The sequence below is a fragment of the Lygodium microphyllum genome, chromosome 8 (assembly GCF_053477565.2).
Source record: "Lygodium microphyllum isolate KBCC chromosome 8, Lygodium_microphyllum_v1.1.10, whole genome shotgun sequence".
Taxonomy (NCBI): Eukaryota; Viridiplantae; Streptophyta; class Polypodiopsida; order Schizaeales; family Lygodiaceae; genus Lygodium; species Lygodium microphyllum.
In genome coordinates this window covers 27,192,884-27,202,230 of record NC_141142.1, presented here as the reverse complement: position 1 = coordinate 27,202,230, position 9,347 = coordinate 27,192,884, and the positions used below count along the sequence as shown (strand labels likewise).

General features: G+C 46.5%; 1 pseudogene; it reads right to left on the bottom strand.

Annotated features, from left to right (window-relative positions):
• Nucleotides 1-3,592: 3,592 nt before the first annotated feature.
• LOC148032088 (calcium-transporting ATPase 8, plasma membrane-type pseudogene) lies at nt 3,593-8,499 on the bottom strand (annotated as a pseudogene).
• Nucleotides 8,500-9,347: the final 848 nt, after the last annotated feature.

Here is a 9,347-nt window from a genome sequence, read left to right as displayed (position 1 = left end):
CTCTCTCGCTCTCTCTTTCATTCTTTCTCGCAAATGTTCTCTCGACAAATGTTATGCTCGGGTTTTCGAAATTTTTTCCCCAGACCGGCATCGCTAAAAGCATTGCTATGTGCGTCGCTATTAGGGTCGCTATATGTGTCGCTATTTGCGTTGCTATATGCGTCTCTATTTGCGTCGCTATTAGCGTCGCTATTGGCGTCGCTATATGCGTCGCTAATATATGCGTCTCTATTTGCGTCGCTATTGGCGTCGCTATATGCGTCGCTAATATTAGCGACGCATATAGCGACGCTAATAGCGACGCAAATAGAGACGCTAATAGCGACGCATATAGCGACGCTTTTAGCGACACCGCCTTTTTGCATCGCAAATGGCCGTCGCTATTGCCCCATTTCCTTGTAGTGACATATTCTATGAAAAGAATTTCCTAAACACATGCATCCATTAAAGTAGAAATATTTTAGATATAGCTAGAGACACAAACATAAGGCTTACAAATAACATTGTTACCTCATATAAGGGTACACAATGTTCATACTTAAGGATTTCAAAGACAAATTTTCACAATATCATGAAACAAAGAGGCTGACTTTGTGCTACAGAGACCTATCAAGAGATATATACACATTCTAAAGAATAAGGTGTCTTGAAAGCGTAAAACAATATATCTTAAAAGAGTGCATATAATGATGTGAAAAGTCATAAATGTACATATACATTTTAGAGGAATTTTGGTCAAATGCATAAAGACATATCTATATATAAAATATGATATGCTATAAATTTTGAGTAGAAACATGAACTAACCAATTGATGAGAGGGAAAAATGCAAAGAAGTTAGTCAAAGACAATATGCTCAAAGATTTGAGTAGGAAGGTGAACTTGCCAATTGATGAGAGGGAAAAATGATAAGAAGTAGTAAATAGTGGCAACAATCGCCCCATCCCCTTTGTCACTATCAAGGAATTATTATCAAGAGAACCATGGGACAAAGACATAGAGGGATTGTAATACATATACATCATGTGAGAAAAAAATAACATTTAGACAAATTTACCTCACTAGAAGATATCTAGCTTCAAGTTTGGATCAAAATCAAATCCAACATGGAATAATACCATGAGGGTCAAAAGGAAATCCCATCAAGGATTGTGATTTGATGAATTTATTGGGTGCAATACTAGTTCAATCATCATTCTCATCATTCATGAAGAACAAAGGACAAATTTACATTTAATGATATGTAGCTTTCTTTTATAGTTGTAGTGGGCTATGGGACTTTAATCCTCACAAACTACTTGTATAGCCTCATAATGGAAGTCCACCTAAAGTGCATGTGTGATTTTTCTTCAATGGATTTGATTACTTCCCAAGTGGTTGATCCTATACTAACTATAATACTTTCCCCTATCTTCAATGATTCATGTATGTTTGATCTAACTCTATCCTCATCACAAGAAAAAGTCATATTCAATTGCTTCTACAAAAAATGTAGTCATTTTTATGTTTTTAATTTTGAAGAGGACAATAAACTAGATCTTAGAGTTGGAACCTCCCTTAGATGATGATCTAGTGGCCATTAGAGAGTTTGTGTAGCTTGAGCAATTGAAACTTTGCTAGTGAATGGCACTCAAAAGAAGTCTTGATAAAAGTGGCCATTATAATAAAAGCAAAAGGGAGAGGGAGAGAGAGAATGCACTCTCCCTCCCTCTCCCTCTCTCATTTCCTCCCCATCCCTCTCCCTCTCCCTCTTTTTCTCTTTGTCTCCCTCCCTCGTTTCCTCCCCCCTCCCTCTCCCTCTCTTTCTCTTTCTCTTTCTCTTTATCTCCCTCTCTCGCGTTCTCTCATTTCATCCCCCTCCCTCTTCCATTTCCTCCCTCTCCCTCCCTCTCCCTCTCTTTCTCTCTCATTTCCTCTCCCTCTCTCAATATGTATACACAAATTATAAAAGCAAAAGGGAGAGGGAGAGGGAGAGAGAGAATGCACTCTCCCTCCCTCTTCCTCTCCCTCTCCCTCTCTTTCTCTTTCTCTCCCTCTCTCATTTCCTCCCCCTCCCTCTCCCTCTCTTTCTCTTTCTCTTTCTCTTTCTCTCCCTCTCTCTTTCTCTTTCACTCCCTCCCTCTCCCTCTCCCTCTATTTCTCTCTCATTTCCTCTCCTAAACAAGTAAAAGAGAAAGAGAATTAAACCCTAAACAAGCAAAAGAAGGAGAGAATGGACTCACCGATGAGATATGGCGAGGGTTTGGCGGCTCCTCTTCACGATGAAGGCTCCTCCTCTCCTTCGCAAACGATGGCGGTGGTGGCGGCGACGGCAAGACTTCTTCCTCTCCCTCTCTCACAACGGTCGCTCTCTCTCTCACTCTCCCTCTCAAAACGATCGACGAAAATGTGCGAAATGAACCCGCGCTCAGTTTCGATCTTTTTTTTTTCCCCTGTGGGGCGTCGCTATATGCGACGCTATCTCGTCGCTATTTGCATCGCTATCTACGTCGCAGATAGCGATGCAAATATGCGACGCAAATAGCAATGCAAATAGCAACACCGCTACCTGTGTCGCTACCCCCGCCGTCACTATAGGTTCAAATCCTTGTAGTGTATTTGGTTACTACTATAGTGGATGAGCTATATGCATCATTAAAATCCACTTTTAACATGATCAAGAAAGATTCCACTTTCATTACAAATCCTCTGGAGCATAATGTAGGTGCCATAAAAAAGGCTCCCAAGTTAGACTTTTCTAATTATGTGCAAATATAATTAGCAAATTCTCTTTTTCTTTTCATATATAGTAAAGTAGTTTAGAGTTTGTTGTGAAAATAGTTAGATTTTCAAAAAGAACCAAAAAAGACAAGAGAGAATTGATATATTAGTTGATTCTTTGCACTTTAAGTTTTTCATGATTTTGGCATAGAAAGAGAGGAAGCCATGTAGAGAGACTATCACCTCCTCACAACACCTTACATTCTCCTATACTTGGTTTCCCTCGAAATTTTCTTTGTGCATACATCTTAGTAGGCAATGGCTACATTTACAATCTCATCTAAGTTCAACTTGTCAAGCTTGCCCATGTTCTTTTTGAAGGTGATATATTTCGTGTGCACATTCTCTAATGAGCTAATGATGATGATGATTCCATGATGATTGCAATAGTGCATGCTTGATTATGTGGTGCAATTCACAATCATATTGGTGTGATATTTCCTTGAAGCCCTGATCATAACTTAATTTCATTGTCCCTCCAATAAAGACCAAAGCCATCGCACTTTTATAGTATCTTATGTGATTGATTTGAAGGAGCTTATTAGTTACCATGTTGCTATGCAATGAAGTACTGATGACAATGATCATTCAATTTTTCAATCATTCATGACCAGTTATACTTGTACATCAGATATTTCATACTTGAATGTTATTCTTGATGGTTACAAAAATTTGTATATATAGTAGTACTCCCATGGAGGATCGGTCTTTCATGAGGCTATCTTGATTCTTATTGTGTGTAACAATGTTGTTGATTGAGTTGACAATGAGTAATTGAATTTTATTCAGAGATGTAGAACTTCAATTTATTTTTGTTTTCAAAATAGCTACAAACCACCCCAAGTCAAAAGAGTTCAAGGTAGAATATAATGCATGCCCTATATAGAACAACAATTGTATGGCACAACATAACAAGGGATAGTTGAATACAATATAAAATACAAGTCAAAAGAGATCAAGGTAACCATAATACAAGCCCTATGTAGGATAATGATGATATAATGTAATGTAACAAGATGATATAGTTGAATGCAAGGGTTGTGTGAAATCCCATGTGGATGTCTAGAATACCAAATTGTGTATGGCTTTAGGTGGGTGAAGATGACAAAGTTCCATGCATCTCTCCTTGTCATGTGGTCAAGTCATCTCTCCTCATGTGCTTGGAGATGATGCCTAATAGCATACTCCCCATGAAGCATATAAATGATACTTGTTGAGATCCTAGCAAGGATCTCTAGTGCTTTTGGATATGTGATGTGCCCCAGTATGGCATTGCATTTAATGTGACTTAGATTTTTGGAGTTATAATCGTAGCGCTTAACTCTCCTTTTGACAAATCATGTGATCCACTTTATTTTGGTGGGAAGTGTGGTGTGGGAGTCATTGCTCAAATATTGTCCAACAGATATAGCAGTATTCACTGCATAGATACCCTTGTACCTGCACATTGGATCTTTGTTTATAACCTATGCTATGATTTGCCAAGTCACAACCAATCTCAGTTTTTCCATCCTACAAGCTCTCTTCCACATCTCTTGGACTAGGGCAATGCCATAAGCAATGCTTCTCTCTCTCTCTCTCTCTCTCTCTCTCTCTCTCTCTCTCTCGTGAACATGCACATCTAATACAAGCTAGGAGTCTACCATAGGTAACAAGCAATGTGTCAATTGCTAGAGTCCTTTCCATGTAAACCCTAAAGTGGGTTGCACTATAGCTAGAGCTATGAGAGCATTGTGTCCATGTAAACCTTAAAGTGGGTTACACTATAGCTAGGGCTATGAAAGCATTCCAAAGCTGCAACCTCTTCTCCTGAAAGACGTCCTCAAAGCTAAGCAAAGGCTCTCTCTCTCTCCACTCGTGAACATGCACATCTAATACAAGCTAGTAAGCGTCTATCATAGCCAACAAGCCATGTGCCAATTGCTAGACTTGTGTCCATGTAAACCATAAAGTGGGTTGTGCTATAGGTGGGGCTATGAAAGCGTTGCAAAGCTTAAACCTGTTCTATTGAAAGACTTCCTCAAAGCTAAGCAAAGGCTCTTGTGACGAGGTAAATTGCCCTTGTTTGGGTGTGGGTTTGTTTTCGGTGAGTTGTTGTTTTACCTCTTTTGCTGCTTGGACCCTAGTGTCTTTCTTGTCCGTTAGAGGCGGCCGAGATTGGGATAAACTTTCCCAGAAGGGCAATGGGCCACGACAGGGAAGCGAGGCCTATACATATCAGCCACTGCTGCCAGTCCAGGCGCATTGTGGAGGCGAACTTCTCCAAGAATTCCACCATCACCACCTGCAACACCACAGTGAAGGCGACGATGCCCAAGAAGAGGCGATTCTGGAGAATTCCTTTGAAGATGTTCTTGATCCGGGGCTGTCGGGCATTGACCTCGTTGAAGATTTGGCAGAAGACGAAGGTGTTGAAGATGACGGTGCGATTGACGAGGGAGGCATCGGGCCCAGACAAGCACAGCAGGGTTTGGCCGCAGAACTGGAGAGTGAGGAGTACGGCCACTTGGTAGGCGGCCTGGAGGGCCAGGTTGCGCCACATGGTGCGCGTGATGAGAGGCTCGTCGTGGACCACCGGAGGCCGCAGCATCAGGCTATCCGTAGGGGGCTCGGTGGCCAAGGCCAGTGCCCCGAGGGTGTCCATGATGAGGTTCACCCACAGCAGCTGCACGGCCGTCAGCGGCACGCTGCCGGAGCTCACGGCTGCCACGAAGTTCACCACCAAGGCTGCCACATTCACCGTCAGCTGGAACTGCAGGAACTTCTGTATGTTCCAGCTAATGGACCTGCCCCACCTCACCACCTTCACAATGGACGCGAAGTTGTCGTCCAGAATGATGATGTCAGAGCTTTCCTTCGCCACCTCCGTCCCTTCCACGCCCATGGACAAGCCGATATCAGCTCTGTGGAGGGCGGGCGCGTCGTTCGTCCCGTCCCCTGTCACCGCCACTACCTCCCCCTTGGCCTGCAAGCTCTCAACCAGCAGCAGCTTGTCTGTAGGCAATGCCCTTGCCAGCACAGTCAGTCGATCCAGCTTCTCACTTCTCTCTGCCTCGCTCCAGTTCCGGAACGTCGACCCCTCCACAACAATATTATTGGCGAAGGCGGCCTCCTCGTCTAAAATGCCGCATTCCTTTGCTATTGCTCTGGCGGTCACAAGGTTGTCTCCCGTTACCATGCGCACCTTCACTCCAGCTTTCTTCACCACGCCTACTGCTTCTCTCACTCCTGGCCTGCACGGATCCTTCATGCCAACGATGGCCAGCAATGTCAGATCCGTCTCCGGCAGCTCCGGCATAGTTATCCTATTATCTCCAGAGTACTGATCCGGCTGGGCGGCATCAGTTTGAACCGTTAATGTGACTGTACTGCAGTAAGCAAAAGCCACGCAGCGAAGGCTAGCTTCCGCCATATTCTCGATCATCCCTAGGAACTTCTCCCTCTTGACTCCTGTCATGTCTCTCACGCAACCCCCCATGTCCATCCACTTGCTGCAGGACGAAAGAATGATCTCTGCTGCTCCCTTCCAATGGACGATCAGACTCCCATCGCGTTTCCGTCTCAGAGCTACTCCTGCGCGCTTCTTCTTGGAGTTGAATGTGTCTACCTTCAGAACAGTCGATTCAGCCCTAGTTGCCTCGAACTGCATGCCCGATTCTAGACCCCACTGTAGCAGGGCCTTCTCTGTGGGGCTACCGCTCACCTGATGATGAGCTGCCCCGATGATAATTTCCTTTCGAGCTGATGCTGCTTGATCTGTCGAACTAGAAGAAGGTGAAGATGTACCCACGAACACTTTCCCAGTAGTGTTCTGTGCTATGGCCTCGAAGAGGAGGCTAGAAACCTCAGCTTTTGTGCCGGCCGTCGAAGCTGGCATATTGTTGTTATTCAGAACCTGAAGGGACTCGTTAGCTTCTCCTTTTTTGTCATCTACACGATAATTTTTCTCCCCTGCAACCCATGACCTCACAACGGTCATTTGATTGAGGGTGAGCGTACCTGTTTTGTCACTGCAGATGGTTGTGGCGGAGCCCATGGTCTCACATGCTGCCAGCCGCCGGACCAGAGCTTTATCCAGCATCATCTTCCGCATGGAGTAGGCCAGTGTGAGTGTGACGGCTAAGGGAAGGCCTTCGGGGACGGCCACCACGATGATGGTGACTGCGATGGTCAAAATGTCGACCACACTGTCAAAGGCATCGCTGGCGCTAGTCTTCCCCGCTTGGAATGGGCCGTACTTGCTGTCGTCGCTGCTACGGCCAGAGAAATAGAATGCGAGAAGGATGATCAGGACGAGCGCTGCGACGGAGAGGCCGACATAGCCAATCAAGGTGGCAGCGGTCGTCAATCGTTTCTGGAGAGGGGTGACGTCCGCGTTGTCGGTGCTGATGGTGGCCATGATGTTGCCCCATTCTGTGTCGGTCCCGACCGCGGTCACCAACATAGAGCCGTAGCCATCTTCGACCTTGCAGCCAGAGAGCAAGAAGGGATGCTCCTCAGAATCGGGCATCACGGCATCGCCCTCTCCGGTCACACTGGACTCGTCGACCACCAGAGAGTGGCCTTCCACGAGCAAGCCATCGGCAGGTATTTGATCTCCGAGGCGCAGCTCCACCAGGTCGCCCACGACCAGGTCGAAAATGGAGGCAGGGGAGCTCTTCCCGGATCGAATGGTTTGGACCCGGATGTTGTCCTTCTCGTGATTGAGCTTCTCGAATTGCTTGGATTGGCGATAGTCATTGCCAGCAGTGACGACGATGACCAGCAAGACGGCCACGGCGATGCTGACTCCGTCGTACCAGCCTTCTTTGGGACCTTCGCTCTTGATGCCGAAGCCGAGCGAGAGGACGGCGCAGAACATGAGGATGGCCAGCGTGACATCGTGGCACGCATCCCACACGAACCGCCAGAAGGGGTTGCTGCGCTTTCTGGGATAGACGTTCGCCCCGAAGGCACGCTGCCGCGCAGCAATTACGAGCTGCAGGCGCTCCCCCTGCTGATCGTGATCATTAAGTAGCTGAGGCCGCTGGTCAGTACTACCAGCTGGCGCAATATCGACATTCAGAATCGTCGATATTGGTGGCACATTCGACAGGAGTCCGCCAGCTATTCCAGACCGAAGGCTTGTCTTGAGATGCTGCGCAACACCCCGAATGCCTCCCAATTGGAGCAGTGCCTGGGAGTCGCGGTGACGCACCAACCCTCTGAGCTTGGCATGCAAGCTAGGATCAAATTCTAGTTGCTGCTGCTGGCCGAGGTCGATCTTGGTGCAGGTACCCGAACTATATTTATGCAAGCTTAATACAGTATGATTACCGTTTTTGTGTTGGAAGCGATGGGCGGCTATCACGGCAAACACCACGCCCCTGAGGCTGTAGAGGTTCCCCCGAATGATGATGTCATCGATCACATCACCAAGGGAACATGGATAATGATCGTGAGAAGCTACACTGTTGATCCGCCGCAAGGAGCTGATCACATTGATGATGATCGCGGATTCAGGACTATTGTCGATGCTGCCTCTCTTCATTAGCCAACCGAATTAACAGGGCGGATGATCAGTGCCTGATCAGAGGCCGGCAGGGCGCCGAGAGGGCCGACAGTGTGGGCGTGTGTGATGAGAGAACAAGAAGAGAGGCTTCAACGGCACCTCAAATTATGCAGCTGGGCTGATGTAATGCGTAGATCTGTTGTGGGTGTGTGTTTTGCGCCGGGGGGGGAGGGGGATCTGTTGTGGGTGCGATAGAGAGAGAGTGTTTGTGTATCTGTGATTCTGTAGTACGTGCTTATGTACAAAACTACAAATAGTGTGAGTGTAGGTAATCTACGAACCACCTTGGCACTTTCCAAGCACGACTCGAGTGAATGAACTTTCAAGGCTACTGAAGTCCGGATTCCGCGTACACTAAATTCACGTGCAGGACGTGTCACGCAAGTCTATCCGAGTCCAGCGAACCTCTGACGCCAACCGAATTAACAGGGCGGATGATCAGTGCCTGATCAGAGGCCGGCAGGGCGCCGAGAGGGCCGACAGTGTGGGCGTGTGTGATGAGAGAACAAGAAGAGAGGCTTCAACGGCACCTCAAATTATGCAGCTGGGCTGATGTAATGCGTAGATCTGTTGTGGGTGTGTGTTTTGCGCCGGGGGGGGAGGGGGATCTGTTGTGGGTGCGATAGAGAGAGAGTGTTTGTGTATCTGTGATTCTGTAGTACGTGCTTATGTACAAAACTACAAATAGTGTGAGTGTAGGTAATCTACGAACCACCTTGGCACTTTCCAAGCACGACTCGAGTGGATGAACTTTCAAGGCTACTGAAGTCGGGATTCCGCGTACACTAAATTCACGTGCAGGACGTGTCACGCAAGTCTATCCGAGTCCAGCGAACCTCTGACAGACTGACACGGCATATTGCAGAGCAATATTTGCATATGTTATGAAATTTATCTTCTTTTCAGTATGCTTTAAATTGATATTGTTTTCAGTATGCTTTATCTTTCACCTCATCACACTTAAAACGCTTTGAGTAGGGCGAAGGAGATAAGGAATCAGATTTGAGACATACTCATATGAGGTTCCTTAAGAACG